The sequence below is a fragment of the Lagenorhynchus albirostris genome, chromosome 21, assembly GCF_949774975.1.
Source record: "Lagenorhynchus albirostris chromosome 21, mLagAlb1.1, whole genome shotgun sequence".
NCBI lineage: Eukaryota > Metazoa > Chordata > Mammalia > Artiodactyla > Delphinidae > Lagenorhynchus > Lagenorhynchus albirostris.
Window position 1 is genome coordinate 6,183,025 of NC_083115.1, and position 21,894 is coordinate 6,204,918.

Sequence of the window (21,894 nt, forward strand, 5' to 3'; positions counted from 1 at the left end):
AGCAGCTTGATCCAGAGAGATGGGGAGGAAATAATGGGAGAATCTTCTCCGAAGGCCTAGGTGGGTCCTAAGTCACCCCCAAGAAAGACGACTAAGAAGGGGCCCAGTCGCCAGCAAGGTGGATGGGCAACATTGCCGTTTAGTTAAAAAACTATCATTTCAGCTGGAGGGTGACTTTAATCTGAATTACATTTTGTTTCTGTCATCTACTCTTGCTGTGTAATTTATGGACGACCATGGCATGCTTCTTAATCTCAAACACTAAAGGAGGGAGGTGAAGATGGGGGCCAGGGGAAGGAACAAAGGAGGACTGTGAACTCAAAGAGGCAAGGGGGCAGCTCTGGGAGACTCAGGGGCAACCTCGAGGGGCGTGGAAGCGCAGGCCAGCGTGGGACCTGGCTGGAGAGGTGAGGGCCCCAGGCACTCATCTCTCAGACCTGGCAAGAGCCCTACCTAGTGGAGCGGCACATCCCTGGGGCGTGGTGTGTACGTTTCAGGGCTGTGGGGATCGGGTTTGGGAATGGCCCGACCTGGGCAGTTACAGCAAGTCCCTGACATACGAACCTTCAAGTTGCGAACTTTCAAAGATGCAAATGTGCAGTCGCGTGTCCAATCACGTGTTAGTTCACCTGTCCGGTGTACATTGTCACGTGAGTGCATCCTCTATAAATGGCTGTGCTTTTGTGTATTTCACTATACAGTGCTGTATAGAGTACAGTAGTACAGTACCTTTATTTCAAGCCTGGGAGGTCCGGAAGCAAGTGTAAAAGCAGTGGTATATAGCCTACTGTGTTAGGTGGGTACCTAGGCTGACTTTGCTGGACTTAACGAACGTGCTCTCGGAACTGGACTCGTTAGGATGTAGGGGACTTACTGTATTCACAATCAAAAGGCGAGGACTTGACTGTGGAGTCTGACTTTCCCAGGATGGATCAGAACTGATGAATGGGTGGAGGATGGTCTCCCCGGGAGAGGTTGTCACCGGGCTGGGTGGGCAAGTCTCACTCCTGCTGTCCTTGAGCGGGAAATGAGGGTAAATGGGGGTGATGCTTCTCCCCGGAGGGAAGACAGTCAGAGGAGCTGTTTTGGGGCTTTAGGAACACGGAGCCTTGAGTTCAGGGTAGTGGGGACGCTTCTTTAGGAGAGGAAGATGGAAGGTGGGGTGCTGAGGGAATCCCCAGGAGGATGTGCTCCCCTTCACATGGGGGCTACGGGAGGCACAAAGGACTTGTTCGCGAGGGCAGACGGGCTCTGTGTTTGGAGGCAGAGTGACAATGACATTATTGTGTCATTATTAGTATTAGCTGCAACGGCAACCATGCCCACAAGCATTTTGGGTCTTTGCCTTTTGCGTTGTCCTCATCTCAGTCTCTGTTAAGAAGGAAGAAGGCTGGCACTCTTGTTTTTAGGCTCAAATGGGTAAAGTGAGGCATAAAAAGGAACAAAGGTGGGTGGAGATGCTCAGGTCACAGGCGCGGCCCCTTTCCAGCTTTCATGCCCTCAGGCTCCCCCCGCCCCCACCGCTGTGGAGAGAATTCTGTTCCAGGTTTTCTTGGCGTTACTCTGACGTCTTGGGGAGAGAGCTTTTCTCTCTAATTTCCCATCCTCAGCTAGGAGTTCTTTCTGTCCCGAGATGGGCTTCCTCTTCGTTGCCTCTTTATTCTTTGCCTTTTTAACCTCGCGGACCAGCCCTGGCCTGGGACCTAGCAGATGGGGCTGGGGGCTGGGAACTTGCACGGAAGGGGTGGCTGCAGGAACGAGGAGGGGTGATGTCCCCACCCTCCCGGCAGGACAGGCTGAGGGGCAAGTGGACCCTGCAGCAGTTGTGAGTCTGTCCAGACTCAAAGTTGAGCACCAGTTGGGATCACAGCCATCTGTGGGATACATTTAGATGGGTCATTAGGCGTGGGTATAAAGTTCAGAAAATTACTGGTCAGCTGGGGTCGAAGCCCTGACCTTCACGTGACTCCCCCTGGCTATGTGCGCACTTTCTCCCCGACTGCTTGAGATCCTCTGTGGCTTCAGCCAGTGTCCAGCCTTGACTCCCCTCCCTTCTCCCCATGTCTAAACACTTGCCCCTCATGGTCTCGGGAACACACCAGGCTCAAGTTTACCTTTTCTCTTTGGTTTCTGTGGCCCTTCTCTTCCTGTCCATCCATCTGCTCTACACATGCTTTCAGGTCGAGATCAAGTTTTATTTTCTCCTAGTGCATGTCTCCGACCCCTTTACTTTCTCTGACCAGCATGCAGTGGCCACTGCACTCTGCAGCATGAAATTAAATAAGCAACCTAAATGTCCATCAATGGAGGAATGGATAAAGAAGATGTGGGGTGGGCTTCCCTGGTGGCGCAGTGGTTGAGAGTCCGCCTGCCGATGCAGGGGACATGGGTTCGTGTCCTGGTCTGGGAAGATCCCACATGCCGTGGAGCGGCTGTGCCCGTGAGCCATGGCCGCTGAGGCTGTGTGTCCGGAGCCTGTGCTCTGCAACGGGAGAGGCCACAGCAGTGAAAGGCCCGCGTACTGCAAAAAAAAAAAAAAAAAAAGATGTGGTATATATATATATACACACACACACACACACACACAGTAGAATATTACTCAGCTGTAAAAAAGAATGAAATAATGCCATTTGCAGCGACATGGATGGACCTAGAGAGTCATACTGAGTGAATTAATTCAGACGGAGAAAGACAAATATCATATGATATCACTTATATGTGGAATCTTAAAAAATGGCCCAAATGAACCTATTTACAAAACAGAAATAGAGTCACAGACGTAGAAAACAAACTTATGATTACCAAGGGGGAAAGGTGGAGGGAGGATTGACATAAACACATTACTATAAATAAAATAAACAACAAAGGCATACTGTATAGCACAGGGAGTGGTACTCAATATTCTGTAATGACCTATATGGGAAAAGAATCTAAAAAAGAGTGGATATATGTCTATGTATAACTGATTCGCTTAGCTGTTCACCTGAAACTAACACAATATTGTAAATCAACTATACTCAAATAAAAATCAATTTTAAAAAACAGCTATTGCCTGGGAAACACAGTTTGCTTTTAAGAAATTTTCAAGAAAGATACTATTTTATTTTTACCCCTGCCGATTCACCGTTTCTCTGAACTGTCCCATCTCCTAACTGGAAAATGAGGGGTTTAGACGGATGATCTCTAAGGTCTTTGGCAGTTATAAAATTCTGTTTATAATTATCTTCTCATCTGGACTGTAAACTCGTCAAACACAAGGACAGTATCTTTTTCTTGCACTGACTGCCTCCATTGTCGAGCCCAGTGCTGGGCCCGGAGTGGGTATTCCCTAAGTTCTTTTGTGTCCTTTTTCCTACTGGCAATGGAAGGAATGAGGCATGGCTCAGATGCCCTGGAAGCCTGGTCTTGTAGTCTGGCCCGAAGAGAAATTGTTCCATCATTTGTGGATATGGTGAAAACTGCTGTGACGTCTTAACACTCCATGTGCTCTGTTGCAGGAAATTGACACTGAGGACTCTGCCCAGCACAGGCAGATGTCATTTTAAAGGGGGCCAGCCCCACACCTCCCCACCCCCTGCAGCCTACACGTTTTGTAGCAAAGAAGAAAAAAGTGCTCAGCTTGGTTCGGCTACTTACTACCCACAAGACAGGGGCAAAGCACGTGGCTCGTGTGAGTCTGGGTTGCTCACCCCTACCGTGGCCACTGCCCTGTGGTGGGAATAAAAAGATGAGACATGTGAAAACATCCTGTCAATTGTGAAGCCAAGAGCGGTAGATGTGAAGTGGCCGAGGAGGCGTGGTGCTCGGTTTACTTAACATGTCATCATAGAAAGTCAAAAACTCAAACAGAAAAAAACACAACCTAAAAGGAAAGAAGCAAAGTGCTCTCTCTCTCTCCCGCTTTCATTCTGGGACAAAGAACCACTTCTGTTCTCTGGTTAATACTCTCTAGAGACTCCCCATTTCCCACCCCTGCCAAAAAAAAAAAAAAAAAAAAAGAAATTAAAAGAAAGTCCAGGAGTAAGAGGGAGCAACCTGGTATATTCTGAAAGTTGACTCTGGGAAGAGAGGAAAATGTCAGCAAACAAAAGCTGTCACTCACTGGCAAGCTGCTGCCTCTGGGGAATCATCAGTAGGAAGAAAAACTAAAGCTCTGAACCTCGCCTGGAGCCGGCGCAGAGCTTGTGGCTGAGGCTGGTAGAACAGGACCCTCTGGATGGAACCTTCCTGCTCGTTCTTGGGGTTTTAGCAGTTCCGAGGAGTCGCGCTGTTGGTTAAGAATCTGCCTGCTGCCCCCTGAGTGGGCACTGCATCCCATTCTTCAGCATCCCGGCAGCCCTCGTGAACGGGTGTGTATGGTGGGACCAGGCCTCACCGCGGACATCAGTTGGAAACCCACCCACGCCCCTCTTAGCCTGTCTGATGCGCTCATGCCTCTCTTCCCCTTCCCCTGTCCCAACTTCCCCACTCTTCCCACATCCATCCGCTTTGCCTGTCAATTTCCACCCCACGAATCAGAAGTCAGAGGCCCCTCCACCCCCAAGGCTGGCGACCGGGGCTCCAACCTTCTAGAAACCTGTTTGTGCGCAAACAAAGGCCGTCCCCCCCCAACCCCTCTCAACACACCATCACGACTTTCCAAGACGATGATTGAGTTTTTCCCCTGTTCTGCTTGATATTTCTGCCAAAGCAAGAAAAATCCTCGTTGAAGTCTAGCAGGAAATCCAATAAAAATTCTTCAAAAGATGGGCTTGACATTGAAAAACAGCAAAATTATAAAATAGGCCTTAGAAAAGAGAGCAGAGAGTTATTATATCTGGCACCAGGCAAAAGCCCCGAGACCCCGTCCAAATGAGCCATCACAGACTGAAAGCGTTTAGCTTCCCGTTGATTAAATATGGAGAAGGACCCAGGGCTGCCAAGCCTCGGGGATCCAAAGTTTGTTTTCAGTCAGAATGTGTTTTCAGTCAATGGAAAAAATGGTCGGCCTGCGCTGGGCTGTGTAACCGAGAAGCCCCAGGTTTGGGCTGAAATATGGCTGTGAAGCAGAAAACCATGAGGGTAGTTAATCATCCCCCCCAGGCCCCTGTAATTTAACTCAGCGGCTCATTCCGCTTGGTAAGCTCCCCCAGCCTCCTTTCTTTCTTCTTCTCTCAGTTCATTTCGTTCAAGGGGGGATAGATGAGTCCTTCGGAGGCTCATTTGAGGCTACGTTTCAGTTGTGAAAACTCCTCACCCCCAAGGCACACCCCTCCCCCATCGGGTCCCCACCGCCCACTGCTCTGAACACCCTGGGGGTATAACAACAGAGGGCGGAGACCATTCACATGGACGTCCTTCAGGGAAATCTCTTTGACCCAGGAGCTCCCTGGAATTGGGGCCTGGAAAAATCTCTTCCTTCCCCACTACCTTTCCAGGGAAGGCTCTTTTTCACAGGCGTTTACTGCCGTTCTTTTAACAGGGTGATCTTATTCGAGACTTATAGTTTCCTTTTTTTCCTGGGTTCTCATCTGCCCCAGTGCATTCCCTTACAATGAAGAGTACAGGATATTACTCAGCCGTAAGAAAGAGTGAAATGATGCCATTTGCAGCAACATGGATGGACCTAGAGATGATCATACGAAGTGAAATAAATCAGACAGAGAAAGACAAATATCATATGATATCACTTATGTGTGAAATCTAAAAAAAAAAAACGATGCAGATGAACTTAGTTACGAAACAGAAACAGACTCACAGACAGAAAAGAAACTTGTGGTTACAGAAGGGGAAAGGGGAGGGAAGGGATAAATTAGGAGTTTGGGATTAGCAGATACAAACTACTATATATAAAATAGATAAGCAACAAGGTCCTACTGTATAGCACAGGGAACTCTATTCAATATCTTGTAATAACCTACAATGGAAAAGAATCTGAAAAAGAAGAGATAAATATACGTATATTTATAACTGAATCGCTTTGCTGTACACCTGAAGCTAACACAATGTTGTAAATCAACTACACTTCAATAAAAAAACAAAAAACTTTAAAAAAGTGTAGGAAGTCTGCTTTTGGGTATCATTAAGGCCCCATGAATGAGGATCTGAGAGAGAGAGAGAAAGAGAGAGAGAGAGAGAGAGAGTCTTCAGGCTTGTGGAGCTGGACTTTGAGGTAAGCCAAACCTCCTTCCCTGTCAAATGCAAGCACCTATTCTACTTTTCCACTTCAAGTTTTACACCCGTGAGTAGCCTCAAGGGAGCTGTGATGATGGTGCATTTCTGATCCTGGTGCATTTCTTTTTCTTTTTTTGATTTTTAAAAATTTCCATCATTCCTTCTACTTTAAAAAAAAACTATTTTATTTATTTATTCATTCATTTATTTATTTTTACTGAAGTATAGTTGATTTACAATCTTATGCCAATCTCTGCTATACAGCAAAGTGACTCAGTTATACACATACAGACATTCTTTTTTCATATCCTTTTCCATTAGGGTTTAGCACAGGGTATTGAGTATAGTTCCCTTTGCTATAAAGTAGGACCTTGTGGTTTATCCATTCTAAATGTAATAGTTTGCATCTATGACGCTGGTGCATTTCTGATCCTCTTTCTCGTGCTCCCAGGGCCGTCACTGGCCCTGTGGCTTTCGTCAGCTTCATCTCTCCAATAACTGCTATTCGTGGAAGCCCTCGCACTGAAATCTGTGTAAGATCGCAGGGCATGGGTCCAGCTGAGGCTTCGTTTGGTCTTCTGGTTGTTTCAAAGTGGTGGTCGACCCAGCCGCAGCCTCATCTCAAAGTCCAGCCTGTTTGATACCTTTCGACTGGGCGCCCAAATTCAGTAACAGGAAGTCACTCCTGCCAAATATTTTTTGAGAACTAGGCAAATAAACTTAAGACAATAAATAAATAAATCGTTTGAAAATGGTGATATGGGAAATACTCAGTGGTTTAATGGAAACAGATTCTTTTGTGAGGACAGCAAGTCTCGGGTGACTCGGCTGTGGAAGACGTGAGCTCAGCCAGCAAATCCCTGGATGACCAAGGGAAGGAGCAAGGAGACAGGTCCATGGGGTTAGGTTGTCCCAGAGAGCAGCCCAAGAAGTTCTGGGCAGGGAGAAGTTTAAGTAAAAAGCCATGGATAGAATGTGGCCTGTGTGTGTGTGTGTGTGTGTGTGTGTGTGACCATTCCAGGGATGGAGACCAAGGAGGTTGGTTATATTGTAAGAAGAAGAAGGAGGACAGAACAGAGTCACGTTTGTCCTTGTGTCCAGTCCCCTACTTTCACATTCATATAATTCTCCTCCTCTCCAAGGTCATCACTTACTGAGTAATTACAGCAGGCCAGCCTTGGGCCAAAAGCCTTATATGTTATCTCAGGCTGTCCTTCCACCAGCTCCCTGGGCCATGTCTTATCTTCTGTCTTCACAATAAGGGATCTGAGATTCGGAGCCTGGGAGAGCAAAAAGCATGAAAGTGGCAGAGTCGGGATTTGAACCCAGGTCTGTCTAGCTTCTCGCCCTGACCCTGCAAAGGCAGTCTACAGGGCAGGCTGTTGGAGATGGTGATTTGGGGGGCCCAGGCGTTTCGACAGAACCCAGTGGGGTCCACTTCAAAGATTCCACTTCACAAGGGGAAGAAAACCAGCAGACCGGTTAGGTCTGCATTTCAAAAGCCATGCAGGCTGCAGAGGGCCTCATGGGCGGCAGCAAGCCCAGGTTGGAAGGGTCAGTGGCAGGTCACTGTCACCATCAATCACCCGCAAGCCTTTTGTCTGTAGAGGTGAGCGGGAAGCAGAGTGGGTGAGCCAAGAGAATTTAAGGAACTCTGCTGGTGGCAGGAGATAGGAAGTGGCATTTAGAATTTTAAGGGGAATCTTCATGGTTTGGGGGAGAAAATGTCTGTTCCTGGGTTCTGGAGCTGTGCCGATAAAGGGCATTCCAAGAACAAGTGAGCTCATCCTGATGTTGAGTCAGCTGCAAGTCTAGCCATCCATTTACAGACCTACCCATCCATTTCCGAAAGCCTGCTTGACCCACATCGCCACAGTTCTAGAAGTTACCAAGAAGCCCAGTATTATACTTGCATTCAGAGAAACTTACAGCTGGGAAAAATATCTACATGAAACATAATATATATTACGTAACTATACGTAGTAAATATATATACAGAGGCCGACCTCATTTGGTTGCACTTCATTTTATTGTGCTTTGCAGATACTGTTGTTTTTTTACAGTTTGAAGGTTTGTGGCAACCCTGCATCAAGCGGGTCTATTGGTGCCGCTTTTCCGATGGCTTCACTTTGTGTCTTGGTGTCACACTTTGGTAATTCTCGCCACATTTCAAACTTTTTCATCATCATTACGTTTGAGTGATCTTTGATGTTGCCACTGTGACTCACTAAAGGCTCAGAGGATGGGTAGTGTTTTTTAGGAATCAAGTATTTTAAAATTAAGGGATGTGCCTTGTTTTCTTAGACATAATGCTATTGACACTTAACAGACTACAGTATAGCGTAATCACGGCTTTTGTATGCACTGGGACACCAAAAATTTGTGACTCAGTTTATTGGGATATTTGCTTTATTGCGCTGGGATGGAACCCGCAGAATCCCCGAGGTCTGTCTGTGTATGTATGCAGGCGTGGTTTTAAGTATGTGCATGTGTTAGAGGGCATCCTAACCGTGGCTGGCTGAGGTCGGAGCTCCTGTTACACCCACTTTTCATATGACGAGACTGAGGCACAGGAAGTCAAGTAGCTTGCCCACGTGGCCAGTGAGAGGTGGGCCAGGATGCAACCCCAGGCTGCCAGGATCCACGGGTGGCTCCCAGACAGAGTGGTCCAGTGTCCACGGCAGGGGGCTGGTGATCCCTTCAAGGGCGGAATGAGGAGCCGTGTGAGCAGGTGTGACTCAGACACGTGGCCTGTGGGAGGTCAGGGAGGGCGGGCAAGGCCCTGTGGGCAGGAAGCTCCGGGGAGAGGGTGGACTTGGCGGGTTGTAGGATGGGGCCTTCAGGAGCAGAGGCCGGGCCAGGCCTGATCCTGGGATTTGCTGGGAAGAGGGTAAGTTGACTGAAGATCAGGGTGGTCATCAGGGGGCAGTTAAGAGTACCTGCCCACAGTGGGCAGGCTGTGGGCAGGTGGTCTCGAATGCCCAGTAAAGACGCCGGCCTGTTCCCTCTGAGGAGGTGGTGTTCCCCGGGGGCATTTGGAGCTTTCAGCTGGCCCAGCATAAAGGACAAGGTCCAGGGAGACCTAAATTCCAGGCCTGGCTGTGCCTCTAGGGGTCTTTCCTGCAGGTCACTCAGATGAGTTACCATCTGTCTGCATTCCAGCAATCTCATGTTTTAAGTAAAAGGCTTAGGCTAGATGCATCCCTCTGGCTATAGAGTCTGTGGTGAACCCAGATGAATCTAGCAGGGCTTTGGAAGAGGATTGGTGGCAGGGCAGGAGGGGCGGGCGGAGGGGGGAAGAAACTGGAGGCAGATGGAAAACTTGGAATCAGAAGATGCAGAGTGGGGAGGTTATCTTAGAGACCTCCTCCCCGCTCTGTTTTACAAGTGGGGAAACCGAGGCACAGGAAGGTAAGTGGTTCCCAAGCCAGGCAGCTCCTTCCTGTGGAGCCGAGGAGGCCATCCAGCCTCTGCCCCTTACTTAGTCTCCTTTCCCTTTGGGTGGGAGCCGCAGGGGACCTTGGCTTGGAGCACGGGTGAGGGGGGAAGGGCAGGGAGGCTCAGCCTGGGGGTGCTGCCCCCCTTCATTCCTGGCCCATTTGGTCAGCACCGGCTGGGCAGCCATCCCCAAAGTGGTCCAGCTCAACAGAGCTCCCGAGGCCCGGGTTCCAGTCGTCGCTCCGTGTGGCAACGCCCCGACTCTTTGGGGAAACTTTTAGACTATCATCTGTCAGATGGTCAGTTCAGGCTGTGAGCTGAGGCCATCGTGTCACGATGCAGGGGCATGTGAAGGGCCAGTGTGGAAGCCGCCCTCCCCCTGCCCTCCCCCCGGGCCTTGGCGCCCCTCTGCTGCTCTGGGCCTGGGAGCTGCTGCAGGGCGGGGGAGGGGGGGTGCTGAGGCTGTGGGAGTCTGCACTGAGCCTCTGACACTTGAGTGAACCTCCCTGCTCCATGTCAAAGGAGTCTGGTAAAAGTTAACAGGCCTCCCTGCCTCGAGCAGATCAGAGGGACTCTGGGGGTCAGGGAGAGGTCGCTGAAACTGATGGCAGTCCCTGGAGCTGACCCCTGTCTATAGGCCTATCCTGCCCCCTCCCCTAATGCAGAACCCAGGGCTCCTTCCAGGGTGGCTGGCCCAAGCCCTCATTTGTCTAAAGGCCCCTTGGAAGATGTCCTGGGCCTTCCTTATGGGCCTTCTCTCTGTGGCCCTGCACCTCCCCTAGCCCTGGGCCCAAGTGTGTGTGTGGAAGGGAGAAGGTATGGGGGAGGGGCAGCAGGATGGTCTGTGGATGAGATGCCAGACTGATCTGGGCCTGGGCTGGGCCTGGCCAGGTGTGACCCTGGTCCCTGACCCCTAGTGGCCCAGAGGGGGAGGAGGGAGGATTGGGGGGTGGGGAGAGGCTGTTGGCTAACATTTACCAGGACCTTTGAAGATGTAAATGCTTCCCCAGGCCCTGCTGGGATGGATGGGGTCAGAGTTCACAGGCATGGTCGCCTGCTTCTCCAAGTGAGCTGGAAATCTTGCAGACAGATGGGTTAGGGTCCCATGTGAAGGACCTTCCCCAGGGCATTTGCTCTTTCTGGGGCTCTCTTGGACCTGGCCCAGGGACTTGGAGACCTCGGGAGGGGCTGATGGGAGCTGTCTTTTTCAAATACTCACATTTCTCTTGGGTATGTTTTCTGGGTATATTTGGCTCCACTGAGATCAATCACTGGAAGATCTGGGAGAGAGAGCCTCATCTCCTGCCTCTTCCTGTCCTTTTTATTCTGCGAATACTAGATTGCTTGGCGTTTCCTGTTCACACCATGCTCTTTCACGCCTGGTAGCCCCCTGTGCTAGCTGCTCTGCAGGCATTCCCTTCCCCACCTTCCTTCTCAGGATGGCTAACTCCTATTCACCATTCTGTATCGTCTCCTCTAGGGAGGCTTCCTGGAGTGGAATCTGCCCCTCTGCTTGGTTCTCCTGTAGCACTGAATCAACTAATATTTATGCAATATGTACCAGGTTCTGTTCTATTGGGAATGCATCAATGCGTAAAACAGACCCAAATCCTTCCCTCAGGGAACTTACATTCTTGAGGGTAATAACAGGGAAAAACGACATTACCCTATTTTTTTTTTTTGCGGTACGCGGGCCTCTCACTGTTGTGGTCTCTCCCGTCGCGGAGCACAGGCTCCGGACGCGCAGGCTCAGCGGCCGTGGCTCACGGGCCCAGCCACTCTGCAGCATGTGGGATCTTCCTGGACCGGGGCACGAACCCGTGTCCCCTGCATCGGCAGGCGGACTCTCAACTGCTGCGCCACCAGGGAAGCCCCGACCTTACCCTATTTTAAACGCTTTACAGGTACTAACAGATTTAACCCTCAGAACATCCCTATGAGTTAGGTCAATTATCCACATTTTACATGTGAGATTACACAACTGATAAGGGGCATATTTAAATTAAATTTAATTTAATTTAATCCTGACAACAGCCCTATGAGATAGATGTGATTTTCTTCATTTTCCAGATGAAGAAACCAAGACTTAGAGGGGTTAAGTACTTGGTCCAGGGTCATTCTACCAGTAAGTAGCGTCCCAAGCAGGATGAGTCTAAGCCTGGGAAGGACCATATTGCCTCCCTATCGTAACAGGACCCTGTTTCTGTATTGAAGCCATTTCTCTTTGGATTGAATGGTCCGCTCATCTTCTCCATCATCCTGGGAACTCCCCCAAGGCAGCAACCTCCACTCGTTATCTGTCTCCTTTGAACTCCCGTTGTGTTGGGTGCTTAATTGGCTTCTAACAAATACTTATCTGTGGGTTGACAGCTGTATGTGGGCAGAGATGAGCATAACGCAGCTAATATTTACTGCACATACTCTGTGTCGGGCTGTGCGATGGTCTTTGCTAAGCATGAGCTCTTCTGGTCCTTACAAAGTTCTAGGAATTATGTCGCTACTCACAGGCTGGCAGTTAGGAGCGCTAAAGGTGGGACTTGAGTCACAGGTTCCTCTGACTTCAAAACTCCTTGTCCTTTCCTCTATGCCACGGGAGGCTGATCAAAGGAAAGGTGGCTCAAGCCTCCTGGCTCTTGGGTTTCTGTCCCCACCTGGCTGGGAGGCCTTAGGGACGGAATTGGGGTGGGCCTTCGATGCTAAGGGTAGCATCCTCCCTGGGCTGCAAGGCAGCTGGAGAAGTTGAGGCTTCGGTTCCAAGACTATTCTCACCTGATAAGATGTTTGAAGTTGTTGAAGGGAGTGACTGGGCACATTGAAGGTGTTCAGTGAATTCTTACTGATCGTTGTGGGTTCATTCCCCGTTCCAGAGAGACAGCCGGATTCAGACTAAAACAGCGGACACTTTGGGCATTTTGACTTGGGAAGAGGAGGATTATGGCAGAATAGGCCTCAGGCCTTAGGTCTGGAGCAGAAACGGGAGCGTTCCTGCTGTATGTATGTTTTGTTCCTTTGTTCTGACATCTGTTTTTGTTTTTTTATTTTTTGCTTTCCCAGTTAGGAGGGGAGAACAGCATCGAATCTTCTGATTCATCTGCCCACAGGGCTTAGCAGACTGGCCGACTGGAGGTATGTACGGGGAGAGGAGGTCACAAGAGATGGATTTGGGGTCACACAGCTGAGCAGGGGACCAGCGCCTGCGTCTCGGGACCCCCAGGTTTTCACTCTTGCCGTCAGGTCTCATTTGCCTCTACAACCCCCCTCTCCCACCGTCGATGGGCTTGTTGGATCCGTACCCCTCCCCCCTTTGGCTAATGCCCTATTTTGCTTGACTAACAGTCAAAATGCAGGACTGCACCCAAACGAACTAAGCTCACTTAAATCACTGGCAGGTAATTTGATAGATGTTGGCCGGCGCCCGGTTTGGGAATTAAGTAAAGCCTGAGCCGCGGAGACAGTGGGAAACAACCTTGTGTAACTGGTAAGCAGGCGGCCTCATTTCACCCGGAGACAGCGCAGGCCCCAGCTCCACAGCTCAGACTGGAAGGCTGGAGTGGGCCAGGTGGACGGTTGACGTTTCTCTCTCAGCCTCTTCCTCCCTCGGTCCTGGCTCTGACTCCCCTGGGGTTGGGAACCTGACTCTTGAGGATCTGCAACGTTGTCCCCACCAGCCGAGGTCTCATTTCCTGGAGCTCACCTGGGGAAGACCCAGCAAATGATGTCGTTGGCTAAGCTCACTTGTTTGCTGAGCTAACTCAGACGGGACAAGGGTTTTTCCGCAGATGGGCGTGGTGTCATACAGATGGGTGTTTTATGGACCGAGCTCAGAAACTGACAGCTTGTGGAAGGCAGCTCCCATCTGCAAAGAGGCCAGTTGCAAGGGAGAAACTTCTAGGTCCTTTCATCACGGTGAGGATCGTTCGTTCGTGGGCTAACTTCAGATAAGCAGAACAAACAAGCCTCGGCCCAAGTGGGAACTGGTTCTGCCCCCTCTCTTTGCTTTTCTAAGTCATCAAAGCCAAGTTCCTAAAGCCTGACTGTCTCACGGTCCTTTCTGATGGTTTCATTGTTTTGTTTATTGTGCTTATGACAAGTGCTAACAGACTGCTTTCAAAGTGTGTTGATATTTCGGTTGTTTTTGAATGGCCCTTCTGTTTTCCTGCATCTGGACAGCATTAGAGCCTGGCCCCAGGGAGCCACTGGGTTCCTATAAAAGTGTACCAGGTCCCCTTTTGCAGAAAACACCAGCCATGGCAAGATCAGACTCCCCATCTGGGCAGGAACAAACACCAAAACCTAGAGCAGAATTAGGAGACAATATTCAGCAGCTGCGGAAGACAGGCCCGGGCTGGGAAGGGGCCAGCAGGCATTGCTAGCTGGATTGGGGGTGTTCCTTCTGCCCATGGACATACTGTGATCTTCCCATGGGAGGACGTTCCCTAGCAGAGGGCCTGGCACTGGGCGATGCCGCTAAACGCTGGTCATCAACAGGTTCACTCTCTGTCTTCTTCTCCAGGCTGCCTGGTCAACACCAGCAGCGGGTCCAAATAAGGGGGTTCCTGGAGATGGGACAAAGAGCAAGAGCTGGAAGATGAAGAAGATCATGGGGTCTGGGAGGACCAGAAGAGGCAGGGCAGCGTGCCCTGCAGCTCCGACCCTCTTCCCTCTACAGCTTTCTTCGGGGATCTTCGGTTTTCACGCCCTTTCCCTTCCTACTTCTCCTGCTCCGTCCCCATCCCCAGGCCCTGCCACATGCTACACTACAGCCAGCTTCCTCCAGTGTGAGAGAATCTCGGTGCACAGACCAGGCTCAGAGGAAGGGAGTGACATGCACAGTCTCGCTTTATAAATTCGGCACAAACTGGATTTTGTTTCTTCCAGGTCGTCCTTTCCAGCGGGCTGAGGTTTTCTTTAGCCCACATGCTTTATCAGCTTGTACACGGTTCTCTCTTGTTTGGTTTCAAGAGTGGCAGAGTCCCTTTCTGACTGCGTCCCAGGTAGCTGTGTGGCTTGGTTTGCGAAGTCCCTGGAACTTGAGTTCAGAGTCAAATGGATTAAGATTGAGTGGGTGACAGGGAGCTTTGGTGCCTCGGAGCTGCAGTTAGAGGGGACCCAGGCAGGCCAGATGGGGGAAAACGTGGGCTCTACCGTTGGTTCTCTGACGGAACCACGTGAGGCTCATAGACCTACAGTCAGTGTGTTCATGCATATGGACACGTTGGGTGGGTGGATGGGGGCTGCATGATGACTGGTCTCCATCCACCAGGCCTCAAAGTTCTTGACATCTTTATGGCCACACTCCATGGCATTTCCTTCTAGACACACACTGTCTTGTCAAAAATTCCCATTTAAGCTGCCTCTCCTGTCCTGGATCTTTTTCCTTAAATTTTTAACATCCGGAGAAATGTATACGTCACTGCACTTACTTTAGCTGATCTGGGATGCCCGATGGAGCGCTCAGTGGTACCATTTTGTTTCTCTAGGACCGGAATTGCATTGGCTCTTGGATCTGACAAGGAGACAAAGAGAGGCTCTGGGTCCAGGGCCCAGCACGTGGTGACGGGCTGGGCTGATTGTCCTCTGAGAAGCTGAACACGCCTGCCACAAAGGCATGAACATTCTATAAGAGGGATACTTCCTGTTTTCCCTCTTATAGAAAACAGTGGGGTTTTCTGGGTAGGCTTGGTAGAGAGCAGTGGTCTTCTGTCTAACACCTCGTGTGTGTGAGTGTGAGTGTGTGAATACTTGTCATACTGAAAAATGTCAAACTTTACATAGCAGTTTCTTTTCTCACCAGGGTCTCTGCTTGTGTGAAACTTTCATTTTATAGCTTTGGCTGTTAATTCATCACAGGCACCACCATCAATAAATATTTATTGGGCTTTCATTGGGCTCAGCGTGTTGAAATAAGAACTATATATTTGACTCAAGAGGAGTCAATAGCAGATGGGGCTAGATTTGGGGAGGGGGGCCGGGAGAAACAATCATTGCCGTCTCTTCCAGCCCTGCGATTTGGTGACTTTATAACTAAAGTGATGGGGTCCACTTGACACCCATTAGGCTGTCAGCTACGAGACGCACAGGCCATCATGAAGTCACTGTCAGAAAAACCACCCAATGCTGGCGACACACATCTTCAAGCCTCATGTCCATTTTGGGATTCAGGGCTGCAAAGGGATGAAATGAGTCTTCTTGGCTTTTCCCATAGTGCCCGTAAAAACAAATATAGTTGACCCTTGGACAACTCCTAGTTTAGGTCACTGACCCTCCGCACAGTCGAAAATCCACGTATATCTTAGAGTCAGCCCGCCGTGTCCGTGGTTCCTTCATTTTCGCGGTTCCGTATCTGCAGATTCAACCAAGCCCAGGTCATGTGGCACTGTAGTATTTACTACTGAAAAAAATACGTGTGTAGGTGGACCCACACAGTACAAACCCCTGTTGTTGAAGGGTCCACTGTATTTGCTGATGGAGTGATGGTTGCTGTTTGATTTTGGAGTTTAAGAGGTGCATTGACCTCGGGGAAGATTGTAGCCTGCTGATGCTTTGGCAGGAGAGGAGCCAGTCTACTTTTTTGCAGGTGTGTCTGTGGCAGCCTGAGGGGGGTCGGTCCCCACTTGGTGGGAATCCCGGAGCGGTGTGGGCTGGGAGGCAGGGCTGGGTGCCTCTCATGGAGCCCTAGTTAATCAGACAGGAAACAGCTGGCCTGCCACGGCAGTGACTCAGCCTCCTGGGGGGGTTTCTTCAACATTACGGAGATGAACATGGCTCTGTGAATTCCCTTTGGACCTGGGCCTCCTGCTAACTGCCTCCATATTTATGGGAAGATGGGCAGACCACGGAGCGAGGCCCTGGAGTGGAGTCTGTGCTCAGGAGAGTGGCCCTGGCCCTAGTGGGAGTTGTGAAAAGGTAGAGCTGAGCCCTACGGGGTCAAGACATTCTTGCTGTGAGGTGGGCAACCTGTTATTACTATTACTACTACAGTTTCTGAGTCCAAGCTCGTACCGCTCACCACATGACAGACCAATAAATCGATAGACAAGTTGTTGGGCAAGAAATAGTGACTTTATTTGGAAAGCCAGCAGACTGGGAAGATGGGGACTGGTCTCCCAAAGAACCATCTCACCTGAGTTAGAATTCAGGTTTCTTTTATACTAAAAGGGAAGGGGTCCCATTTGTTTATTTTTGTTTTATTTTCATTACTCTAGGAGATGGGTCAAAAAAGATCTTGCTGTGGTTTATGTCAAAGAGTGTTTTTCCTGTGTTTTCCTCTAAGAGTCTTATAGTGTCCGGTCTTACATTTAGGTCTTCAATCCATTTTGAGTTTATTTTTGTGTATGGTGTCAGGGAGTGTTCTAATTTCATTCTTTTACATGTAGCTGTCCAGTTTTCCCAGCAGCACTTATTGAAGAGGCTGTCTTTTCTCTGTTGTATGTTCTTGCCTCCTTTGTCATAAACTAGGTGACCATAGGTGCATGGGTTTATCTCTGGGCTTTCTATCCTGTACCATTGATGTGTATTTCTGTTTTTGTGCCAGTACCATACTGTCTTGATTACTGTAGCTTTGTAGTATAGTTTGAAGATGGGGAGCCTGATTCCTCCAGCTCCATTTTTCTTTCTCAAGATTGCCTTGGCTATTCAGGGTCTTGTGTTTCCATACAAATTGTAAAATTTTTTGTTCTAATTCTGTGAAGAATGCCATTGGTAGTTTGATGGTGATTGCATTGAATCTGTAGATTGCTTTGGGTAGTACAGCAGAAACTAACACAGCATTGTAAAGCAATTATACTCCAATAAAAAAAAATAAAAGGGAAGGGGGTGTGGCTGGTTTTTACAAACTTTTTGGTGTAGGAATCGTTTGTTCTTGCAGCTGTCCACGTAGGTCTGGTCACAGTGTTCCTGTAAACCTCCAACAAGACAAAGGTTATTGTCTGGCCCGCAACTTTTAATCTCTATATGAATGGAAAAGTGTTACACTGTACCTTTAAAGGTCAGGGCCTTGAGAATGGGCTACCCTGTATATTTCAGTCTATAGGCAACATTCTTTTATAAAACGTGCAGAGTCAGCATGACTCAGCACAGGCAAGGGAGCACAAGGGTTAGAGCTAAAGGAATAGATTCAATATGGAGTCAGGCTTGTTCTTCTGTTACATTACTATTCCCTTGGTCCAAAAGAGAAGCTGAAACAGAAACCCGGAGTGGTTTTGTGCCCAAGGTATCACTATCAGAACAGGATCCTAGAGTCGGGGTAAACAGGAGACGAGGAGTCCAGATTGGCTGTCTTTCGGTTCAGATTCTCCACTGCCCCGGGCGGTGGGATGGGCAGTGGGTGGGCAGTCGAGCAGAGCTGAACATCGTAAAAAATGATCTTCAGTGTCTCACAAGCTGCTTTTCCCTTGAGGTTAAATTGGTGGTATTAGGGCTAAAGACAGCTGATAGAGAAGCAAGGAACTGGGGAATGTTGCCTGGCTCCACATTTACTGCTAGGTTAACTGTGGAGTTACCTTACCTCTCCAAGCCTCAGTTTCCCTATCTGTGAAGTGAACGTATTGGTACCTACCTCATAGGGTTGTTGGCAGCAGCAAATGAAAGACTACATATGAGATTTGCATCATGCCCGAAAGACAAGTTAGCGATTCATAACTCTTAGGGGCCATTATAGGAAGGCAGTCTAGTGGTTAAGGGTGCAGGCTCGGAGACTGACTGCCTGAGCCCAGAGAGGTGAAGTGACTGTCCAGGTCACACAGCGTATGAGGACAGTCATGGTGAATTCCCCGGTTGAGTACTCTTTCCAGATCTCTGACCCTTTGAGCAGGGGACCAGGATGGGGTTCTCCAGGCACCAGTGCTGGTCACAGGGGTTGCCTATCTCGGGAGCTGGGGTGATGTGACTTCCCGGTCTCCCCGGACAGCAACCGGGGGAGGGGCCAAGCCCTGGCGGGAGTCCAGGGGACTCCTTGTCTCCGTCCCGAGGCGGCTTGGGGCTAGCCTGAGCAGCTGCCTGTCTACCGACAATCCCATGGGGCAGCTGCTTCCCGGTAGAGTGGAAGCCACGGGGCCCAGGCAGGGTGCGGGTGCCCCCGGCGCCCCGGGGATCCTGGCGTGGCTTTCTGTCAAGCCTCTGTTGTTGCCTGGTTCCTCCATAAAGCCATTCTGTACTGGGAGAATTAATCATGCCGTTAGGTGAGCATTGTGGTACTTCTATGGCAGCTTTGAAGCTAATCTGTCACTAATGCCTGCTGGATTATCATGATTTCTTGCAGTTATGATTCATTAACTCGGGGCCTAATAGTAATTCTATTAAACATCTTCCATCACCGTTTGCCCCAACATGTCCCCACTCTCCATTCTATTGTGCTGCTGCAGTGGCACCATTGGCAACCTGTGTGGTCTCCAGAGAGGGGCCCTGAGGAGATGGTCAGGTCCCCCAGGCAGCTAGCAACTGCCTGACGGTGTGTCCGTCCCCGGCCCGAGCCCAGAGCACGTCTTCTCCTCTCCATCCAGCTGGACTTTTCAGTTGATGCTCGCTCTTCTCCCAGAGGAGGCCTCAGTGCCTTTCCTGAAACGCCCATCACTCAGGCCAGACTGCGTGGAGGTGAAGGTGGGGCTGTGGAAACCGATGAGGCTCGGATGAGACAGGCATCCCACACGTCCACAGGTGACTCAGACCAGCGGCTCCACCTGCGGCAGAAGTGGGTTTGGGGCCAAGAGAGAGAAACAGGAGTGGCTCAGGCGATCTGGTCACACCCGGCCCTTTCTGTCTGGCTCAAAGCTAATGAAACCCAGGGGCGCGGAGGCAGGCGGCGGTGACAGGAAGCGGTGGTGGCACACGGTGACTGCTGGCCTGCCAGCATTAATAAAATTCCTTGGTGAGGTTTTTCAGCGAGAAATGGTTCTCTGAGGCTGGCTGTTCTCTGTCAAAGGTCAGCTTCGGGGCACGGCTTGACTGATGGGCTGTGAGCAGGCAGGAGGAAGCAAGCTGGGGAAGAGGGGCCGCTGTGGGGTGGGCTGGGAGGAAGCTGGGAGGACCGCAGCGCAGGCTGGGCCCCAGTGCCAGCATCTTGCCCCTCGTTCTGCACCATCAATCAAGGCCGGCCCTGATATCTCAACAATTTGTAATGCCTCTGCCCCGCTCCGAGCTGCCCAAGTGGGCAAGCCCTGACCCCTCTCGCCCTCCTTCAGGCCTCCGCTGCCGCCCGGGTGACGGATGGCCTCTCCTCCCCTGGGCTCGCCTCACCACAGCTGGGGAAACACGGGCAGGTAGAGGGGTCACGCCCGGGGCAGCCACAGCGACCCATTCACCGAGGCCAAGGGCCCCTGCGTTCCCAGCCGCAGCAGGTGATGCAGGGCTAGAGGAACAGAACCGGGAGAGGAAGCGAGGAGAACATTCCAAGTCTATAAGGAGGAAAGGGAAAAAAAACCACCCAAACCAAAAAAAAACCCCTCTGCATCCTGAGGTCTTCCAAGACTTCTAAAAATCTCCAGCGCGGTGCGAAGCCTCCCGCGCACGGCTCCGACAGGCCCTGCTCCGATCCATCTGTGTTTTCTCACGCCTGTGCGCTTGAAGAACCACTGAAATGGAAAACAAGTTAAAAAATACATAGATGTATGTAGCGAGATGGAGAAAAGAGAGGACAGTGCTCTGCAGCCTGGATTCGCTTTTTTTTTTGTCAGTGTTTGTTGTAGGAAAAAGTGTATAAAAACAAACCTCAGACAACTGGAGTGAATATTCTCAACACATCAGCCGGGGAGAAGTCAGGATTCAAAATTTCCCCATTCTGGGCAGAGCTGGGAGGAAAACGAAGGCCTGCTGCCTGTGTTCCAACTTCTAGTGGGTACTTGCTGCTTCCTGTTCAGGGGTGAGACGGTCGAGAACCGTGCTAAGGTGGGGACTGGCCAGCTGGGATGTGTGGGGATGCGTACGTGTGTAGGTATGTATGTGTGTACGTATGCGTGCATGTGTGTATGCGCATGTGTTTGTGTGTGTCTGTGTATGAGTATGTATATGCGTATGTGTGTATGTGTGAGTATGTATGTCTGTGTATGTCTGTGTGTGTAGGTGTCTGTATGTGTGTGTGTCGGTTTCTCTGTGTCTGTAAGTGTGTATACATGTCTGTGTGTGTCTATATGTGTGTACGTGTGTGTGAGTATGTATGTGTCTGTGTGTGTGTCTCTGTGTGCATGTGTATCTGTATGTGTCTCTGTGTGTATGTCTCTCTGTGTGTGTGTATGTATATGTATGTATGTGTGTATGTATCTGCATGTGTCTCTGTGTATGTATGTGTCTGTGTGTGTGAGTGTGTATGTGTATGCATGTGTGTGTGTCGGTTTCTCTGTGTCTGTAAGTGTGTATACATGTCTGTGTGTGTCTGTATGTGTGTATGTGTGTGTGAGTATGTATGTGTCTGTGTGTGTGTCTGTGTGTGCATGTGTATCTGTATGTGTCTCTGTGTGTGTCTGTCTGTGTGTGTGTGTATGTCTCTCTGTGTGTCTGTATGTGTGTGTATGTATGTGTGCATATATGTGTATCTGTGTGTGTCTTTGTGTGTGTCTGTCTGTATGTGTGTGTACGTGTATCTGTGTGTGTGTGTGTCTGTGCTTGTGGTACTGGACAGGCCTGTGTCTGCTGCAAAGAGGGGCAGGTGAGAATTCAATTCCGCATGGATGAACTCATCCTTGGCCTTGAGAGCAGGGGAAACCCGCTCTCCGACCTCCCAGCAGACGCCCCTGATGACTTCCTCTTGGAACTTTTAGGGGCCGAGCAGGAGGGTCCAGGAGAGAGTGTCCAGGCGAGGGAGTCTGGGGACTGTGGATTTTTGAAGGAATCGGACCAAGAGAACAGAGCAGTTGGGGTGTCGGGGAGCTGGGGAGGCAGGGGGGCGGGGACGGAGGAGATCAGAAACTGTTAGGTCAGTGGAAGGAGGGAGGAGGGAGAGGAAAGAGGCGCTGAGAGGAAGATCCGAGAGAGAGAGAGAGAGAGAGAGAGAGAGAGAGAGAGAGATGGTCACGGGGCAGAGTCAGCAGGGAGAGAGGGAGAGGAAATTTAATGAGGGCAACTTGAAGGCCAACTTTAACCAACAGCTGGCAGGGGGCCGGGTTTGATCTCCTTGTGAGTCAGGAGTTTGATTAATCGTGGCCTGTGAACGAGGCTGGACACCTGGTCTGCTGCTGAGCCTTTGATCTCCGGGGTTTCTCCGGGCCCGTGGGAGGGGAGCTGCAGGAACGAGAGTCTCCCAGGGCCTTGGACGGCCTCTCTGGGGCCTCCCCGGGAAGGGAGGGCCGCCCTGGGAGTGGGGCTGAGGCCCGG

At 50.3% G+C, this 21,894-nt stretch overlaps 1 long non-coding RNA gene across 1 annotated transcript in view; it reads left to right on the forward strand.

Annotated features, from left to right (window-relative positions):
- LOC132512607 (uncharacterized) overlaps positions 1–21,894 on the forward strand; it is a 163,774-nt gene that overhangs the window by 124,948 nt on the left and 16,932 nt on the right. Inside the window, exon 3 of the long non-coding RNA XR_009538239.1 lies at positions 12,646–12,717. This is a non-coding gene — a long non-coding RNA (uncharacterized LOC132512607). The remainder of the gene's footprint in view (positions 1–12,645; positions 12,718–21,894) is intronic.